The sequence below is a fragment of the Podarcis bocagei genome (assembly GCF_964188305.1).
Source record: "Podarcis bocagei genome assembly, chromosome: 10".
NCBI lineage: Eukaryota > Metazoa > Chordata > Lepidosauria > Squamata > Lacertidae > Podarcis > Podarcis bocagei.
In genome coordinates, this window is record NC_138135.1 from 56167170 (window position 1) to 56185346 (window position 18177).

The following is an 18177-nucleotide window of genomic DNA, read 5'->3' on the forward strand; positions in this document are numbered from 1 at the left end:
ACACCTCTGGGATTTTGCTAATGTGAGTATGCCTTGCTCTGCTTTAGCCAAGGTGATTGAATCATGCCATAAATTTCGCATGAGCATCTAGGTTTTTTTCTACATTCCTTGGTATTCCTAGTTAAAGTACAAACATGTACATAAAACCAAAAAGAGCAAATCCAATAAAACTTTTTGATGCTGCTTTGGAGTATACCAATACTGTTTTACCTGTCTTTATTACTGGAAGGATTTATTTATTTATTTGCCAGCTGGTGTGTAGCACGCTTAGGATTTTGTGCAGTGCTCTTTCACAGTGCAATGACAACTTCATATGGAAGTCAGAAATTCATAGAGGCATAAACACAGCTGCTGATACCCATAAAACAACTTGTTTACAGGGGGAGGCATAATCAGTACTATCAAGTGTTTTGTCAATTACATTAAAAACAGAAACAGAAAACAATATGTATTTGACAGGAGACCATTTTAAGACGTTATATTTGCATAATGCACACCTTTTTACGTTGTGCGAAGCAACGAGACACAGAAAGAATGGTATCCATTATTCATGAACTGAAATAAAGCATCGCATGGAAACGCAGGGCTGAGACTCTCCTGATATTTGCAGGCTTGTTTCTTTCTTGCTTGGGAAATTGGGGGCAATTATTGTTGTTTTGCTGTTCAACTACATCTTGTTCCTTGAATGGATGACATCCCTTTCATACGGTCTTCTAGTTAGCGCAGATCAGCACCAATGCTTTTGACATCTCACGATGACATCTCAGGGACGACATGCTCCTGGCAGATCCGCTCAGCCAACGAGCTACTTTAAGCAATAGCCGTTTGGATTGGCGACAATCCGTGAGGCTTCCAAAGCAATAACAGGCCTGCTCAGTAGAAGAGCTTCTGATTTGCCTGCAGAAGGTCCTAGGTTCAATCCTTGGCGTCTTCAGGTAGGACCGGGAGAGAGCCCTGCCTGTCTATGTGGACAGTACAAAACTGTTCATGAACCAGTGGTCTGACTCAGTCTAAGGCAGCTCACCATGTTCATGTTTTTTCTCTAACTATTGTGCCCCACTATGACCTGTTCAGACATGAACAAGGCTGCAGTCATACAGACATTTGGTTTGGGAGTAACCCTCAACAATAGGACTTACTTATATGTGAACGTAAGATTGGGCTGTAAAAGGTAATTTGAACTTGAATGGGGATAATTTAGTAGTTAATGCCCATGTAAACTACTCAGGTGTCCCAGTGCAAGTGCAGCAGTGCTTTTTCAGGCATTGGGCATGCCTGTGTGTATTACAAAGCTTCACTGACTGTGAAAGGGATTAAATCCGTCCACTAGTGTCCTCTTTGCGAAACGTGCCCCTAAAACATGCCCCTATATCTAGAGAGACCTGTGCTGTGCAGTTTGCATGACACTTAATGATTTCTAAGCTGTCACTCAGACAATATAGGGTTCATTCCTGAATATTTGGACACGCACCAATATTTATATACACTTAAAGGTAAAGGGACCCCTGACCATTAGGTCCAGTCGTGACCAACTCTGGGGTTGTGGCGCTCATCTCGCTTTATTGGCCGAAGGAGCCGGTGTACAGCCTCCGGGTCATGTGGCCAGCATGACTAAGCCGCTTCTGGCAAACCAGAGTAGCACACAGAAAGGCCGTTTACCTTCCCACCGGAGCGGTACCTATTTATTTACTTGCACTTTGACGTGTTTTCAAACTGCTAGGTTGGCAGGCGCAGGGACTGAGCAACGGGAGCTCACCCCGTCGCGGGGATTCGAACCACCGACCTTCTGATCGGCAAGTCCTAGGCTCTGTGGTTTAACCCACAGCGCCACCCGTCTCCCTTATATGCACTTACACAGGAACAAATATGAGACCAAGCTTAGGATCCTCCTAGTAAAAGGAAAATATACCAGTAATGCAGAACAAAGAATATAGGACCCTGTCAGCACTACCCATTTAGCACACTTATTGTGCAAGCCAGAAGGACTAGGAATGAAAAGTTAACTACTCTGGGGCTGTGAGCTCACTCAAAAAATAGAGATGTGGTCAGGACTGCCAACTTGGCCCTGCGACTGTGGGTGGCTGGGGCCATGGGTGCCACGCAGCGTGCATGGCCCTGGCACTGAAATTTGTGGGTGCTCAGGCACCCAGGGCCCCAGGGAGTTAGCACCTATGGGTGGGGTTTGATTATCATATGTTTCAGATTCATAGGACTCTGCACATTAATTAATGAATGCTTTTACCCTTCCCAGATCCTAATTGTTATTTAAAATAATTGTTGCCCATCTTTAGCCCAAATACTGCTGTCTGGCTCATAATTTATGTGGGTCTGGGTGCAACTTCCATTTGTTCATGCTCATTTTGAGCTAGAACATTAATAAACAGTATTTTCAAGTTTAATTTGTAATTGATCCCTTAATCTGCCCCTTCCTTCTGCAGTTGCTTTTGAGTATCAGCTCAGAGTTTACTGAAAACATTTTTGAAACATTTTATCAAAGAAAAAGAAAGTGATGTGCAAGATAAGTAGCTTTCAGCTTTACTGCTAATATATGCCAGTGTGTGCCTTTGTGATTCAGTTTGTTTCCTGCTGCTGAACCCTTATGTAGTCATACTCCAATCTTAATACAGCAAGTTCATCTTGATCAGTGATTTGAAGGACTCATAAGCAAAAGGCAAAGTTAATAATGACCGAGATTTTTTTTTTTTTTTTTTTTTGCATTTTAAAAATTTTTATTAATCTTTCCATATATATACATTAAATCCGTGTTTCATACATCTCATTCTTTTGGACTTCCTTCAACGTCCTTGACATTCATTCGTATTTATCTCTTTATAACGCATTCCAATCTTTCGTACTGCCATTAGTACCATTTTTCAGACATTGTTTTCCATAAGCAATACTTCTTAGTGTTTTACAGTGCCTCTTTAAATCCTACTAGCGTTGTGTTTACTAAACATTTGTTCTCCAGATAATCCGCAAATTTTCCCCAGTCAAATTTTCCCCAGGCCAGCTTAGCCTAGCGGTTACTTCGACCGAGATTTCATTATTTTCTTTTCCCTACCGCACTCAGGAAACTAAATTATCTTTTAGGAGGCAGAACAGATGTATCATAATGTGAATTTTAGAAAACATTTTGGAAGATTAATTCACTAAAATGGGGGGAAACATGTTTCAATAAGTCAGGTGTGAAGCAAAGCAGAAGTATGAATGCTTGGATTTATTAAAAGGATTGAAATGTGAATTTTATCTGCCCTTATACGTTTCAGCTGAGAATCTGAAATGGTACTATATGGTGTGTACTGTATGTTCCTTGCCATCTGCTGGCAGAAATGTACTGCTTCATGTCCTTAAAATACAGTGTTCCTTTGTCTTTTTGTGTGGCACTGACAAATACTACTTTCATAAGGAGGTTAGAGTCAAAGCCAAGCCACCAATGTGTATTTTAAGAATATTAATACATTGTAACACGTTTTGTTTTGTAGCTGTCACTGAGCTGATGTGTAAAGGTAATATTTCCAGTGCTGCTTAAATACATGAATCCCCTTTCCATGCACTGATAAGGGCTAATTCAGGTGTAAAAGGTAAAGGGACCCCTGACCATTAGGTCCAGTCGTGGCCGACTCTGGGGTTGCAGCACTCATCTCGCTTTATTGGCCGAGGGAGCTGGCGTACAGCTTCCAGGTCATGTGGCCAGCATGACTAAGCCACTTCTGGCGAAAACAGAGCAGCGCACAGAAATGCCGTTTACCTTCCTGCCAGAGCGATACCTATTTATCTACTTGCAGTTTGATGTGCTTTCGAATTGCTAGGTTGGCAGGAGCTGGGACCAAGCAACGGGAGCTCACCCCGTCATGGGGATTCAAACCGCCGACCTTCTGATCAGCAAGCCCTAGGCTCTGTGGTTTAACCCACAGTGCCACCCGCGTCCCTAATTCAGGTGTACCTGAAGCTATTTACTGGGGCTAATTTATATAATAGAAAGGTTGGGCTAGTGGTCTTACAATCTCAGGCTCCATCTGCACTATACGTTCAAAGCAGTGGAATGGCACCTTAAACAGTGTGGCTTTCCCCAAAGAATCTTGGGAGAATGGCTACTTCTTGATGTGGTCTCCGCTGTTAATCATAAGCTCCTCTCCTCATGTTACAGGTTCAAGGTAACTGGGAACTTTTAACTTCTCCGCCCTCAGATAAGGAATGTGTCATTCTACACCTATGCAAAGGAATTTTACTATCATGATATCTGAGCCTCAGGGTATAGTGGGTTAAACCCATAACCCCCGATGGGTAAACAGGTGAAACTATGCATCCCATACATAACTGTCAACTTTTCGCTTTTCTTGCGAGGAATCCTATTCGGAATAAGGGAATTTCCCTTAAAAAAAGGAAAACATTTACAGCTATGATCCCATATAACATGCACAAGTCCATGCAAACAGCCAATCTAAACAAAGCCTAGAAAGATAGGTATTTCAATGCAAGCCAAATGCAGCAGTTAATGACATTAGGCCTTCACAGTTGGTCTTAGCAAAATACTTGCAACAACTTAAGGAATGTCGTTGATTGATTGAATTTCCATCCTGCATAGCCCCAGGGCGTGTGGGTGTGTGCGCACGCGCAAACATAGCCACATTAAAAAGTTACAGTTAAAAACATTCTAAAAGCAATTACTATGGAACCAGTATATTTCAGCTCGTGATGTCAGAGTTGCCAGGAAATTTATTCTTCATCCACCAAATGCCTGGGCAAACAGGTGCATTCTTGAATTCCTCCTGAAAGTTAAGAAGGATGGAGACACATGCACCTCATTAGGGAAGGCATTCCACAGATGGGGGACAACCACTGAAAAGGCCCTGTCACAGGATAGCACCAACAAGGCAGTCCCACCAGCAGCACAATCCTATTTTTACCTATTTACCAGAAGCAAGCCTTGTGGAATTCAAGGTGATTGTATGTAGGACTGCCCTCTAAAGGTATTGTCAGGGGTTCAGGAGCAGAGGCAAGGGCAAGGGAGGAAACAGAGAGCGAGGGGGAGGAGGCAGAAGAAAAGATGAGTGATGACGACGACCCGAGATCTCCGAGTCTTTCCAGTGAATCAGAAGATTCACAGAAAGGAGCACCAGTGGTCAGGGCAAGGGGGGAGCCTAGGGGGACACCCCAGGAAGATAGGGCCAGAGGGGACTCCGAGGAGAGCAGTTGGAAATCGGGACCAGCGTCACAGCCAGAGAGCAGGGAAGAGGAAGAGCGCCAGAGATCAAGCGCTGGCAGCTCGCAACAGGGGGGAGGGCACGAGTCAGGAGTGGCCACACCTCCATCGGGGAGCGAAGAAACGGTCAGACGGAAAGTGGAAGGTTGGGCGCGCGCGCCAAGTTCAAATGCACAGGAAAGTGACGCAGTAGGCAGCCAGGAAAGGGAGCCAGGTCCTAAAGCCCGGAGCAAGGAGACAGGGAGTTCCGGGGGGTCGGCGTCAGAAGAATCCCGGAAGGAAGAGACCCCGGGGGGCAGAGGGACCCAGAGGAGAGCAGTCAGGCGGAAAAGGTGGAGCAGGGCTAGGATATTAAGTTGGTGCACAAGGGGCGGAGACTCAGACGGAGCTTCGCCGATCTAGCCATTAGATGTAGAGTTGCATGCAGCAGCTTGGGAATGGAAACTGTAACTCAATAAAGACTTTTACTTAATGACCGCTGGCTAGCGTGATCCTCTGTGAGCTAGGATCTTCAAGCAGCTCTGACAGTAAGCTCCGTCTCCTAATTGTGGGCATCTACAGCCTCGAGGAGAGGAGAGAAGCAGGTGCCCACTAGCTAGCTCACGAACGGCAGACAACATGACGGCTGAGCAGCAGATAGAGGAACTCAGAAAAGCAGTGTCACAACTGAATGCCGAGGCTCTCGCATCCAGGAAGAGAGAGGAGGAGGCAGCTGCCGCCTGCAGGGATCTCCAGGTCAGGTTGGACATGCTTACGAAGCACGGGCAACTGACACCCAAACAGGAGGGAATTGGGTTGGCGAGACGAACAGGCGGTCTGGTCTCTCACTTCGATGGGAACCTGCAGCAGTACCCCAACTTTAGAGCAGATGTAATGTGTGCACTGCAACTGCTGGAAAAAGACTTTAGAGATGAGCAAGAGAAGGTGGGATTCATCATGTCCCATTTGCATGGGGAAGCTAAAGCATGGCTGCGCAATTTGTGGAGGGATAAGGATCCGGCGCTCCAAAATGCGGATGCCTTTATTAAAGCGATGGATGGGTGTTTCTTATCAAGCATTGACGTGGATCTTGCTCGGCAGCAGATACATGGACTGAAACAAGGGAGGGCCAGCGTAAGGCAGTATCATGCCCGCTTTTTCGCTTTGGTCAGTGCTCTGGAAGGGGACAGGGATTCGGCTCCTGTAAGAGACCTGTTTTGGGAGGGATTGCACGGCTCTGTTAAAGATGAAATTGCGAGGGGGGAGAGACCCCGGACCACGCAGGAGATCGTTCAGAGGGCGCTAGCCGTGGGGGTGCGGCTGGAAGAACGTCCGTGGAGCAGGGACGAAGGGCGTGGAGGGCGCGAACCAGCCAGGGGCTCCTCCTTCCTTCCCAGAGAAGCAGCGCGTGCGCAATCCACGCCTCCACAAGGAGGAGGGGTGGAACCTATGGAGGTTGGAAGTGCAAGGGCTCAATCAGCAGCCAGAGCCCTAGCACCGACAACAGTGAAAGCGAAGCCTCCTAGAGGGAACAGGAAGTGTTACATCTGCGAGGATCCAGGGCATATGGCGAAAGAGTGTCCCCGGAGGCTCCACAAGCACACTGCAGCCTCAGCAATGGTAACTGCAGCAACGCAACAAGGAGGACCACAGCAGGGAAACGACGATGTCTGGCTGGAGGAAGAGGCAATGGGGCCCAGCCAGACGTGTCAGTGAAGAAGTCCCCGGAAATTTCACAGCCCATGGACCCCCTCCCGCCCAAACCAGTAGTGAGGCTCACCGCATCGCTCCAGCTGCCCAATGGAATCACCATGGACGTGCCGCTCACCATTGACTCGGGAAGCAATGCGGACTTTATAGGGCAGGACTTTGTAGACCGGCACGCTATACAGTTGCTGCCGGCCACGCTGCCCCTGCAGGTGGTCACGGTGGATGGCAGGGAGCTGCTAGGGGGGCAAGTGGTAAAGCAGACGCCACCAATGGTGATGCGCCTTGGGAATCACAAGGAAATCATCAGCTTCAACGTCACTCAACTATCGGACACGCCCATTGTACTGGGTATGAGTTGGCTGGACAAGCACAGCCCAACGCTGGCTTGGTACCAGAGGCAGCTGACCTTCGGCTCTTCCTTTTGTGCTGAACACTGCATCGTTCCCCGGCAGGAAGGAGAGGAAGAGGAGTCACAGCTGCTGCTAGGCACGCTGCAAGCGATTCCCCACAAGTACGCAGAATTTTTGGAGGTTTTCTGCGAGAAGGAGGCAGACAGGCTACCTCCCCACAGACCATATGACTGCAAAATTGACCTGCTGCCGGGGGCGGCGCTGCCTAAAGGGAAGCTGTATTCCATGTCTGAGGACGAACTGCAGGAACTCAAAGAGTTCATAGATCATAATTTGGAGCGCGGTTTCATCCGGGAGTCCAAGGCAGCGGGGGGCAGTCCTGTATTCTTTGTTAAGAAGTGGGACACGCCCCAAAAAAGACTTGTGGTGGACTATCGCGTCTTAAACAGTGTGACCAAGCCATCGGACTTCCCCATGCCCCGAATCGACGACCTCCTCGCAAAGGTACGGAAGGGCAGCGTGTTCACCAAGTTAGACCTGCGAGGGGCGTACAACCTCATTCGCATGCGGGAAGGGGATGAGTGGAAGACGGCCATGTTCACGCCTCTGGGCACCTACGAATATAGAGTTATGCCTTTTGGATTGCAAAATGGCTCCCACGTTTTTCAAGCGTTCATGCATCACGTGTTAGCAGGGCTCCTCTACAAGACGTGCGTCTGTTTCTTAGATGACATCCTGATCTTTTCGGAATTGCAGCAGGAGCATGACAGACACGTCAAAGAAGTGCTAAGCAGGCTACAGCAGCATAGGCTCTACGCCAAGCTGGAGAAGTGCCAATTCGACGTGACGGAGGTGGATTTTCTGGGCTACAAGTTGTCTGACAAGGGGCTCGCCATGGACAGCGCCAAGGTTCGAGCGGTGTTGGACTGGAAGAGCCCACGCAACCAGAAGGAGGTCCAACGGTTTGTCGGCTTCGCGAACTTCTATCGCAAGTTTATCAAAGGCTTCGCTATGCAGACAGCGGCCATCACGGACACGCTTAGCTCCAAGAAAAAGAAGTTCATCTGGACAGAGCAGGCGGAGCAGTCCTTTCAGGCACTCAAGCGTCTCTTCGCGTCGGAAGAGCAGCTGCTGCATGTCGACCCCAGCAGGCCGATGAGGGTGGAGACAGACGCCTCGGACAGAGCCGTGGGAGCAGTCCTGCTGCAGAAAGACCCGCAGGGGGTTTGGCGGCCGGGAGCGTTTTACTCCAGGAAGCTCAGCAAGTCCGAACAGAACTACACCATTTGGGACAGGGAGTTGCTGGCCATTCATGCAGCATTCAAAGCATGGAGACACTTCCTGATCGGCGCCAAGCACACGGTGCAGGTCTGCACGGACCACAAGAATCTGGAGCACTGGCGCACGGCACAGTTCCTGAACCAAAGGCAGATACGTTGGGCTGAGTTCTTTGCGAACTTCAACTTCCGAATAGAGTATGTCCCGGGGGACACCAACATCATGGCGGACGCTCTCTCTCGTAAGCCACAATATCTGGAGCACGCCAAGCCAGCGGCCGCCATGCACATCTTCGCACCAACAGTGTGGGCGTGCGCTGCGGCAACAGTGGACCTGGAGGCGGTGCGGCGAGCGTTGCAGGATGACTCCTTCGCGCAAGCGAAGATGGCAGAGGTGCACAGGGGCACGGCAGCGACCGACGAGTTCCAGCTGAGAGATGGATTGCTCATTCGTAAAGGGGCCATCTACGTGCCGGGAGACGAACTTCGCGCCAAGGTACTGCAGCAGCTGCACGACGCGCCCACTGCCGGGCACTTTGGCAAGGAGAAGACGGTGGAATTAGTCACCAGGGACTTCTGGTGGCCCGGAATGAGAGGGGAGGTCGCGGACTACGTGGCGAGGTGTGACACCTGCCAGAGGGCCAAACCGGTGCACAAACCGCCGGCCGGACTGTTGGAACCGCTGCAAACTCCGGTCGAACCATGGGAGAGAGTGGCCCTGGACTTTGTCACGGATCTGCCCAGCTCGAGGGGCAAGACGGCCGTGCTGGTGGTGGTGGACTTGTTCTCCAAGATGGCACATTTCATTCCGTGTGCAAAGGTGGCCACGGCGGAGCAAACCGCCAAACTGTTCATAGACCACGTGTTCAAGGTTCACGGTCTGCCACGGTCTATTCTGTCCGACCGGGGGCGACAGTTCATCTCGAATTTCTGGCAGAAGCTGATGGGCTTCCTGAACGTCAAGATCAACCTGGCGTCGGCGAGACACCCGCAGACCAACGGGCAGGCGGAGCGGGTCAATGCCATCATGCAGCAGTACCTGAGATGTTATGCGAATCAACAGCCTGCGACGTGGGTGGATTACCTGCCGCTCGCCGAGTTTGCCTACAACAACACGAAGCACGTGTCCACGGGGGTCACGCCGTTCTTCGCTAACAACGGGAGGCACCCCAGAACCTTCCCGGGACTGGAAAGGATGGGGGAGGGGGAGCCGCAGACAGCAGATGCGTTCGCGTCGGAGTTGCAGGAGGTCCACGATCAGCTGCGGCGACACCTGGAGCTGGCCAAACATGCATACAAGGTGCAAGCGGACAAACACAGAAGGGTTGGCGAAGAGATCCATGTGGGAGACTGGGTCTGGTTAGCAGCCCACGCAGTGCCGGCCAGGTCGTTGGCCAAGAAGAAGCTGGGGCATAAGCAACTGGGGCCCTACCAAGTCGAAGAGCAGGTCAACCCGGTGGCTTTCAGGCTGGCGCTTCCGGAGGGTTCCAGAATGCATCCGGTGTTCCACAGATCGGTGCTCACTCCCTACAAGGCACCGCACAGGTTTCAGGAACCCGGAACGGCACCGAGTCCGCTCAGAGAAGGAACCGGGCACGCGGGAGTGGCACAGAAGGAACGCATCAACGAAGTCACGGAGATTTTGGACTCCAGATGGGGGGAAGAAGGGGTAGAATACCTTCTCGCCAAGGAGGGCACCCTGGCCAGTGCGAACAGCTGGGTGCCGGGCTACGCCTTGGACGAACCTCTGCTCAAAGACGAGTTTCATGCCCTTTTCCCACATAGACCAATGCCAGCAGACTTTTTCGACGACTGGCTTTTCACGCCAACGCTTTCTGCCAGCACGTTCCGGGGGTTCGACTCGGACGAGGACCCGATACGAGACGCCCGTTCCCCGGAGGGGTCACCCTCGGGATCTGCCTCAGAACCCTCGTATTGGTGGGACGATAGACCAGAGGAGCAGTGGCGCAAGAAGTGGCTGGAAGGTCCAGGACGAGCAACGCCGCCAGGAGGAAGTGAGGGAGAGACGGACATGGACGTTTTCGGGGACGACCCTGGTTTCGAGCACGGCGGCACAGAGATGGAAGCGGAGGTGACCGTCGTCGACGAGAGCAGGGAGGCAGAACCGGGAGACTTCAGATGGAGGCCCGCCACGGGAAGCGAACTGTATCCGACGTTCGTCCCTCTGACACAGCAGCACCCAGTTCCCGCACCGGAAGGAGGGGAGGGGGGAACGGGGGGCTTCGAGGGGGGGATGGATGTCAGGGGTTCAGGAGCAGAGGCAAGGGCAAGGGAGGAAACAGAGAGCGAGGGGGAGGAGGCAGAAGAAAAGATGAGTGATGACGACGACCCGAGATCTCCGAGTCTTTCCAGTGAATCAGAAGATTCACAGAAAGGAGCACCAGTGGTCAGGGCAAGGGGGGAGCCTAGGGGGACACCCCAGGAAGATAGGGCCAGAGGGGACTCCGAGGAGAGCAGTTGGAAATCGGGACCAGCGTCACAGCCAGAGAGCAGGGAAGAGGAAGAGCGCCAGAGATCAAGCGCTGGCAGCTCGCAACAGGGGGGAGGGCACGAGTCAGGAGTGGCCACACCTCCATCGGGGAGCGAAGAAACGGTCAGACGGAAAGTGGAAGGTTGGGCGCGCGCGCCAAGTTCAAATGCACAGGAAAGTGACGCAGTAGGCAGCCAGGAAAGGGAGCCAGGTCCTAAAGCCCGGAGCAAGGAGACAGGGAGTTCCGGGGGGTCGGCGTCAGAAGAATCCCGGAAGGAAGAGACCCCGGGGGGCAGAGGGACCCAGAGGAGAGCAGTCAGGCGGAAAAGGTGGAGCAGGGCTAGGATATTAAGTTGGTGCACAAGGGGCGGAGACTCAGACGGAGCTTCGCCGATCTAGCCATTAGACGTAGAGTTGCACGCAGCAGCTTGGGAATGGAAACTGTAACTCAATAAAGACTTTTACTTAATGACCGCTGGCTAGCGTGATCCTCTGTGAGCTAGGATCTTCAAGCAGCTCTGACAGGTATGTTGTGCTGCATTTTAATAGCAGCAGGGAAAGAGGGGGCTTTGGGGTTGGCATTCTGAAAAAGACCAGTCGTACCGATTTAGAGGTGCCATGGAGTCATGCATGCTTCTAGTAGCAGAATAGGAAGAAGCTACATTAAATTATGGATGCAGAAGCTGGGACACTTCCATTCCCTTAAAATTAAGCAGCCTTGCTGATGTAACATTTTATTACGGTTAGCTGCATTTACTTTGCATCATGTCAAGGGAATCTGTGACCCATTTTTAAGATTGTTGGCACGAATATTTCCGGGGAGGGGGGGGGCTTCCATCAGTGTATCTGTGCCACGTCCCTTGCCTTGATTTCTTCGAAGGCAGATGTTCCTGAAATTGTTGAAGTCCTGAAATTCTAAAGAGCGGAAGTAATTCAGCAGTGAATCACCAGCCACACACCTATGCATGCCTTTTCTCTCAAAAGACCCTCACGCATACATCCCCTTTCACTTCCCTGCCTTCCTCCTACCCTTCTCCACCCACTCTCCCACCCCCCAGCACCCCATTACTCCCTGATGTCCTCCATCACCCCTCCAATTTACCAGGTGACGCTCCAGCCAGCCACTGTGTTCATTTCATAAAAATGCCTCTCTGCTTCACACGGGACCCAGAGGCATTCTGGGGTGAATAAAGAAGTGCTGGTGACACCAGGTTCCAGTAATAATATAATAATAATTTATTATTTATACCTCGCCCATCTGGCTGGGCTTCCCCAGCCACTCTGGGCGGCTTCCAATAAAATATTAAAATACAGCAATGCATCAAACTTTAAAAGCTTCCCTAAACAGGGCTGCCTTCAGATGTCTTCTAAAAGTCTGGTAGTTGTTGTTCTCTTTTACATCTGGTGGGAGGGCGTTCCACAGGGCGGGCGCCACTACCGAGAAGGCCCTCTGCCTGTTTCCCTGTAACTTGGCTTCTCACAGCGAGGGAACCGCCAGAAGGCCCTTGGCGCTGGACCTCAGTGTCTGGGTAGAACGATGGCCGTGGATACGCTCCTTCAGGTAATCCAGGTTCCAGGTAATCATAATGTGCAGGTAGATGTAAAAATGTAGTTAAATAACCCCCTATGCACTGGTTTAATCCCACATTACAGACTCATCCGGTGCATACGTACTTACCAGACTTTCTAAATGAAACCTCTGCATTTTGAAAATACTTATATTGTAACTACAGGAAAGCCACTTATGAAGCAGCATCTGCAGGGTCAATTACTTCATGCAACAGCTGTGGAATGGAGGCAGCAATGCTGGGTGTGAGGCTTCAGGCACAAAGAAGAGTCAGATGGTGTCTGGATCACCAGTCATCTCTTGGGAAGCTGCAGCCAGCATTCCAGTAGGTCTTGGCCTATTCATGGGTTTTCCTTTCGTGATGCCTGCCTTTTCTTCCTGCTGATGGCTTGAAAGCCCCAGATCACTCAAGGTCAGCCAAACCAACCTGTAGCTTATCCATTCATTTATCACCTGTTTAGCCCCATGGCGATATTTTAAAGTAAAGTTATTGGGCATGAGGTAGCCAAAACTAAAGTTGGAAGTTCCACTGATTGCAGCAAAAGAGTTAAGCACCCCAATAAAACTATGGGGCTTCACTCAGCCATATTATATTTATATATTATATTATATTTTGAGTATCAAATGGCAAGCCACATGGCTGCCCAGAATCCTTGATCTAAAAGACGTTTCCTCTCATTTCAGTGCACAGCCAAGATGCTCTATGAGTTGTCAGACACAAAACAGTAATGTGTGCAGTTTAAATGCATAGGCGGTAGATGGTGCAAGGGGTGAGAGCCAGTCACTTGAAATTACCAGCATCAAATTTAAGGGGTGCAGAAAACAGAAGCCTCTGCAGAAGCTATTCTGCTCAAAAGAGCTGCCATTTATTATCCACATAGCAATTCCAGCATAAGGGTATTCTTCTAAAAGAAAAGACGCTTCATGACACTATGCAACTTTATTTTTTAAAAACTGTATAACCATGGTAGGCACAATCTAGGAATGCTCTATTTTGTGTCTGATAAATGATCATCTAGTGACAGTATTTGAGGACATTGATCAGGGTTAGGCTCATCACTGAAAGGGAGTTACCGTATTTTTTGCCCTATAGGATGCACTTTCCCCCCCTCCAAAAATGAAGGGGAAATGTGTGTGTGTCCTATGGGGCGAATGCAGGCTTCAGGAAGCTATCCGCAAGCCTTGGGAGCCCGGCGCGACTGAATAAAAATTTGCTGAATAAAAAAAACACACTAAGGGGAGATTTGAATGAGTCAACACTAGTAACTTAGTAGAATTTTAACAATGGCCTTTTACTCATCATTCCCAGCCATTTCATCATATTCATTTTTAGCCAATCTGCAAGTAAATTCAGGGAAACATTTTCTCTATCCTTGTCTTAAAAACCTGGGAAATGCATGTTTTTGTGCACCACAGTGGGTTTCTTTGTCCCCTCCTCCACAGCTGCCCCCCCGCTGCAGTACCTAAATTCCTGTTCTTGTATACTCAAAACAAAAATCAGTGTTTTTTCTTCTTTTACTACCAATATTCCCTGTTCAGACCTAAGAAGATTTGGCAGTCAACCCCGCCTAAATCTCTTTAGAATTTTTAAATAAAGGAGTGGCCCACAATAGGTCCTAAGAGTGCAAACCATAGTAGCCACAAGTTTCACTTGTCTGAATATTTGCATCAGAAATTCAGAAACTCTCCACATTACAAATAATTTATTGCATTTTCAGTTGGCGCTCTCTTGAGCCTTCACACTGTTGTTTTTTTGTTGTTACTGTTCAACACACTGCATTCTAGTGTTTTATTTTCAGTTTTGGGGAGGGGGGTTGTCGAAGATGATTGAATGTGTTGAACAAAGATGTGTTCATTGAAATTATTTAACTTCCCAAGTTGTTTATGTTGGACTATTCATGGGAACATAATATGCCAAATATGCAGGTTTAATTCTGTTCATTGTGCACTTAGTGAATATGATCATGGCTGAATAAAGTTTGTGTTGCAAAATCCCACTAATGTTGCCAAGAGAATTTGGTTCCTAATCAACAGCTGGCTTATTGCTTCTAGTAGAAACATTTTTCCAATTAAATTCTTTCAGAAGACATTTCTTGGCACATTAGCATGCTGTTTATGCTGTGGTACTTTTCACAAGGCATTATGCAAAAGATGTGCATATGAAACACTGAGAGATGACAGGCTGCTTTAGGACTATGCCACAAGAAATGGCTTACATTAACTATTTCCTACCATAAACCTATTCTTCTTCACCTCAAATGTTTAAATAGAAATGTGCTAACTGCATATATGTATTAACACAGATCAATATTTATGTCCACATAATATCCAAATGGAAGGAGGCACCTGCAACAGCACAGATCTGCTTTTTCCTGTTTAGATCAGAGTCTCCCAACACCTTAAATATGAATGAGGCATCCCATTTAAGAAAAGTGGCTAACAATGCAATCTGATGAAGGCCTGCTAAGAGGAGCACCATAAAATGCACAGTGTTGAACACTAGAACAAGTTAATCACATGCCGCAAGCAGGCTTCCCTTCACTAAGGCAGGGGAGGGCAACATGTAGCCCAAGCATAGGCAAACTCGGTCCTCCAGATGTTTTGGTACTACAACTCCCATCATCCCTAGCTAACAGGACCAGTGGTCAGGGATGATGGGAGTGGTAGTCCCCAAACATCTGGAGGGCCGGGTTTGCCTATGTCTGATGTAGCCCTTGGCCTAATATAATGTGGGAGGGCGAGGGGTGGCTGAAAGAAAAGGATGCATTGTCCACTTTCTGCTCTGGCCTGCCCACTCCTGGCATGCAGCCCCCAAGGGGAAAAGGGTCTTAACAAAGGAAAAAAAGAAAAGGTTCCCCCACCCTTGCCTTAGGGGCATTACTGGGCCCTCGGCCCAGTATACCTGAAGGAGTGTCTGCACCCCCATCATTTAGCCCGGACACTGAAGTCCAGCTCCGAGGGCCTTCTTGTGGAACACCCTCCCATCAGATGTCACGGAAAAACAACGATCTGATTTTTAGAAGACACCTGAGAGCAGCCCTGTTTAGGGACGTTTTTAACGTTTGATCTTTTATTGTGTTTTTAATATTTTGTTGGGAACCGCCCGGAGTGGCTAGGGAAACCCAGCCAGATGGGCAGAGTATCTATCTATCTATCTATCTATCTATCTATCTATCTATCTATCTATCTATCTATGACTACATACATACATACATACATACATACATACATACATACATACTAAAGTCAATAGTGTGGGTATGGGGCAATTTTTATCAGGACTGCCAAGTGGAGAAAAAGGTTAAATACCCCTGCAAACAAGGTGCTGCCCTAATTCTGGCAAGCCCCTGCCCCTTAAAATATGTAAATATACAGTGGTACCCCGCAAGACGAACGCCTCGCGAGACGAAAAACTCGCAAAACGAAAGGTTTTTTCGTTTTCGAGTTGCCTCGCAAGACGAATTTCCCTATGGGCTTGCTTCGCAAAACGAAGCTTGCCCCGGGGACAGCGGGTCTTCTCTTTTGAAGCAAGGGGCTGCGGGGAGATCGCTATCTCCCCGCAGCCCCTTGCTTCAAAAGAGGTCCGGGGGCAGCGGGAAGCGACGCGCTTCTTCCCCGCTTCCCCCGGACGTCTTTTGCAGCAAGGGGCTGCAGGGAGATCGCTATCTCCCCGCAGCCCCTTGCTTCAAAAGAGGTCCGGGGACAGCGGGAAGCGACGCGCTTCTTCCCCGCTTCCCCCGGACGTCTTTTGCAGCAAGGGGCTGCAGGGAGATCGCTATCTCCCCGCAGCCCCTTGCTTCAAAAGAGGTCCGGGGACAGCGGGAAGCGAAGCGCTTCTTCCCCGCTTCCCCCGGACGTCTTTTGCAGCAAGGGGCTGCAGGGAGATCGCTATCTCCCCGCAGCCCCTTGCTTCAAAAGAGGTCCGGGGGCAGCGGGAAGCGAAGCGCTTCTTCCCCGCTTCCCCCGGACGTCTTTTGCAGCAAGGGGCTGCGGCGAGATCGCTATCTCCCCGCAGCCCCTTGCTTCAAAAGAGGTCCGGGGGCAGCGGGAAGCGACGCGCTTCTTCCCCGCTGCCCCCGACCTCTTTTGAAGCAAGGGGCTGCGGGGAGATCGCTACTCCCGGTGCTCCGAAGCCGGGCGGGGGGCAGGGGACACCTCCCGCCGCCGCGGGGACACCTTTTGAAGGCAGGCGGGGGGGGGGAGCAAAGACTTTCGCCCCCCCGCCCGCCTTCAGAAGAGGTCCAGGACCTCTTCTGAAGGCTGGCAGGGGGCAAAAGTCTTTGTCCCCCCTGCCTGCCTTCCCAGGGGCTTTTAAATCGCCCTGGACAGCGGAGAAGTCCTCCGCTGTCCGGGGCGATTTTAAAATGCCGCCCGCCAGCATTTTAAGATCGCCCGGACAGCGGAGAAGTCCTCCGCTGTCCCGGGTTTTTTTAAAATGCTGGGGGTGGGAAGAAAAGCCCTTGTCCCCCCCCCCAGCCTTCAGAAGAGGTCCGGGGACAGACTGTCCCCGGACCTGGTCTGAAGGCGGTTTCCCTAGGAACGCATTAATTGATTTTCAATGCATTCCTATGGGAAACCGTGCATCGCAAGATGAAAAAACCGCAAGACGAAGAGACTTGCGGAACGAATTAATTTCGTCTTGCGAGGCACCACTGTACCTTTAACGTAACATGTTCTTTGGTCCCCTAATAAATGAATACTGAAGGTGCAGAGGTTTTAGATGTCTCGGAAAACTAGTATTAACTATCAAATGATAGTCACAGACTTCTAAGCAAAGATCCCTTTACCCTGTGCAGTCAATATAGCTTGACCGGAATACTGTACAGAAGCTTTCCAGCAGCCTTTGCATCTGGTGACTGTAATGCAAGCAGGTTGCTATTCCCACACAGAACAAAAAAACTTGAGTAGTTCAAGTAGTGCAGCATTTCTTAAATGCTGCTCTGTCTTAATATCCACTTAAGACAAATAATACAGAATCCGTATTTATTATTAGGCTATCAAACATTTGCAGAGGAAAGACAATGGTACTGGAAGCAAATGCAGCTTATTTCACTAAACTTGAGTAAACTAAGCTGATGGATCTTAAGCCGGGGTCAGCAAACTTTTTCAGCAGGGGGCCGGTCCACTGTCCCTCAGACCTTGTGGGGGGCCGGACTATATTTTGGAAAAGAAAATGGAACGAATTCCTATGGCCCACAAATAACCCAGAGATGGATTTTAAATAAAAGCACACATTCTACTCGTGTAAAAAGACCAGGCAGGCCCCACAAATAACCCAGAGATGCATTTTAAATAAAAGAACACATTCTACTCATGTAAAAACACGCTGATTTCCGGACCATCCGCAGGCTGGATTTAGAAGGTGATTGGGCCAGATTTGACCCCCGGGCCTTAGTTTGCCTACCCATGATCTTAAGCAGAGTATTATTTTCATAGACGATGGTCAATTGCCCCCAGCTTACAAAATGCCCTTGCTGCAAGGTGCAGCTAGTATAACACCGTGTTGCGGAACCAGACAGAATGGCAGCTACTCCTTTAAGGTTTGGTGCAAGAGTGTTGCATGCATGGCTGCCACAGCATTGCAGTGTACGATGCAAAGC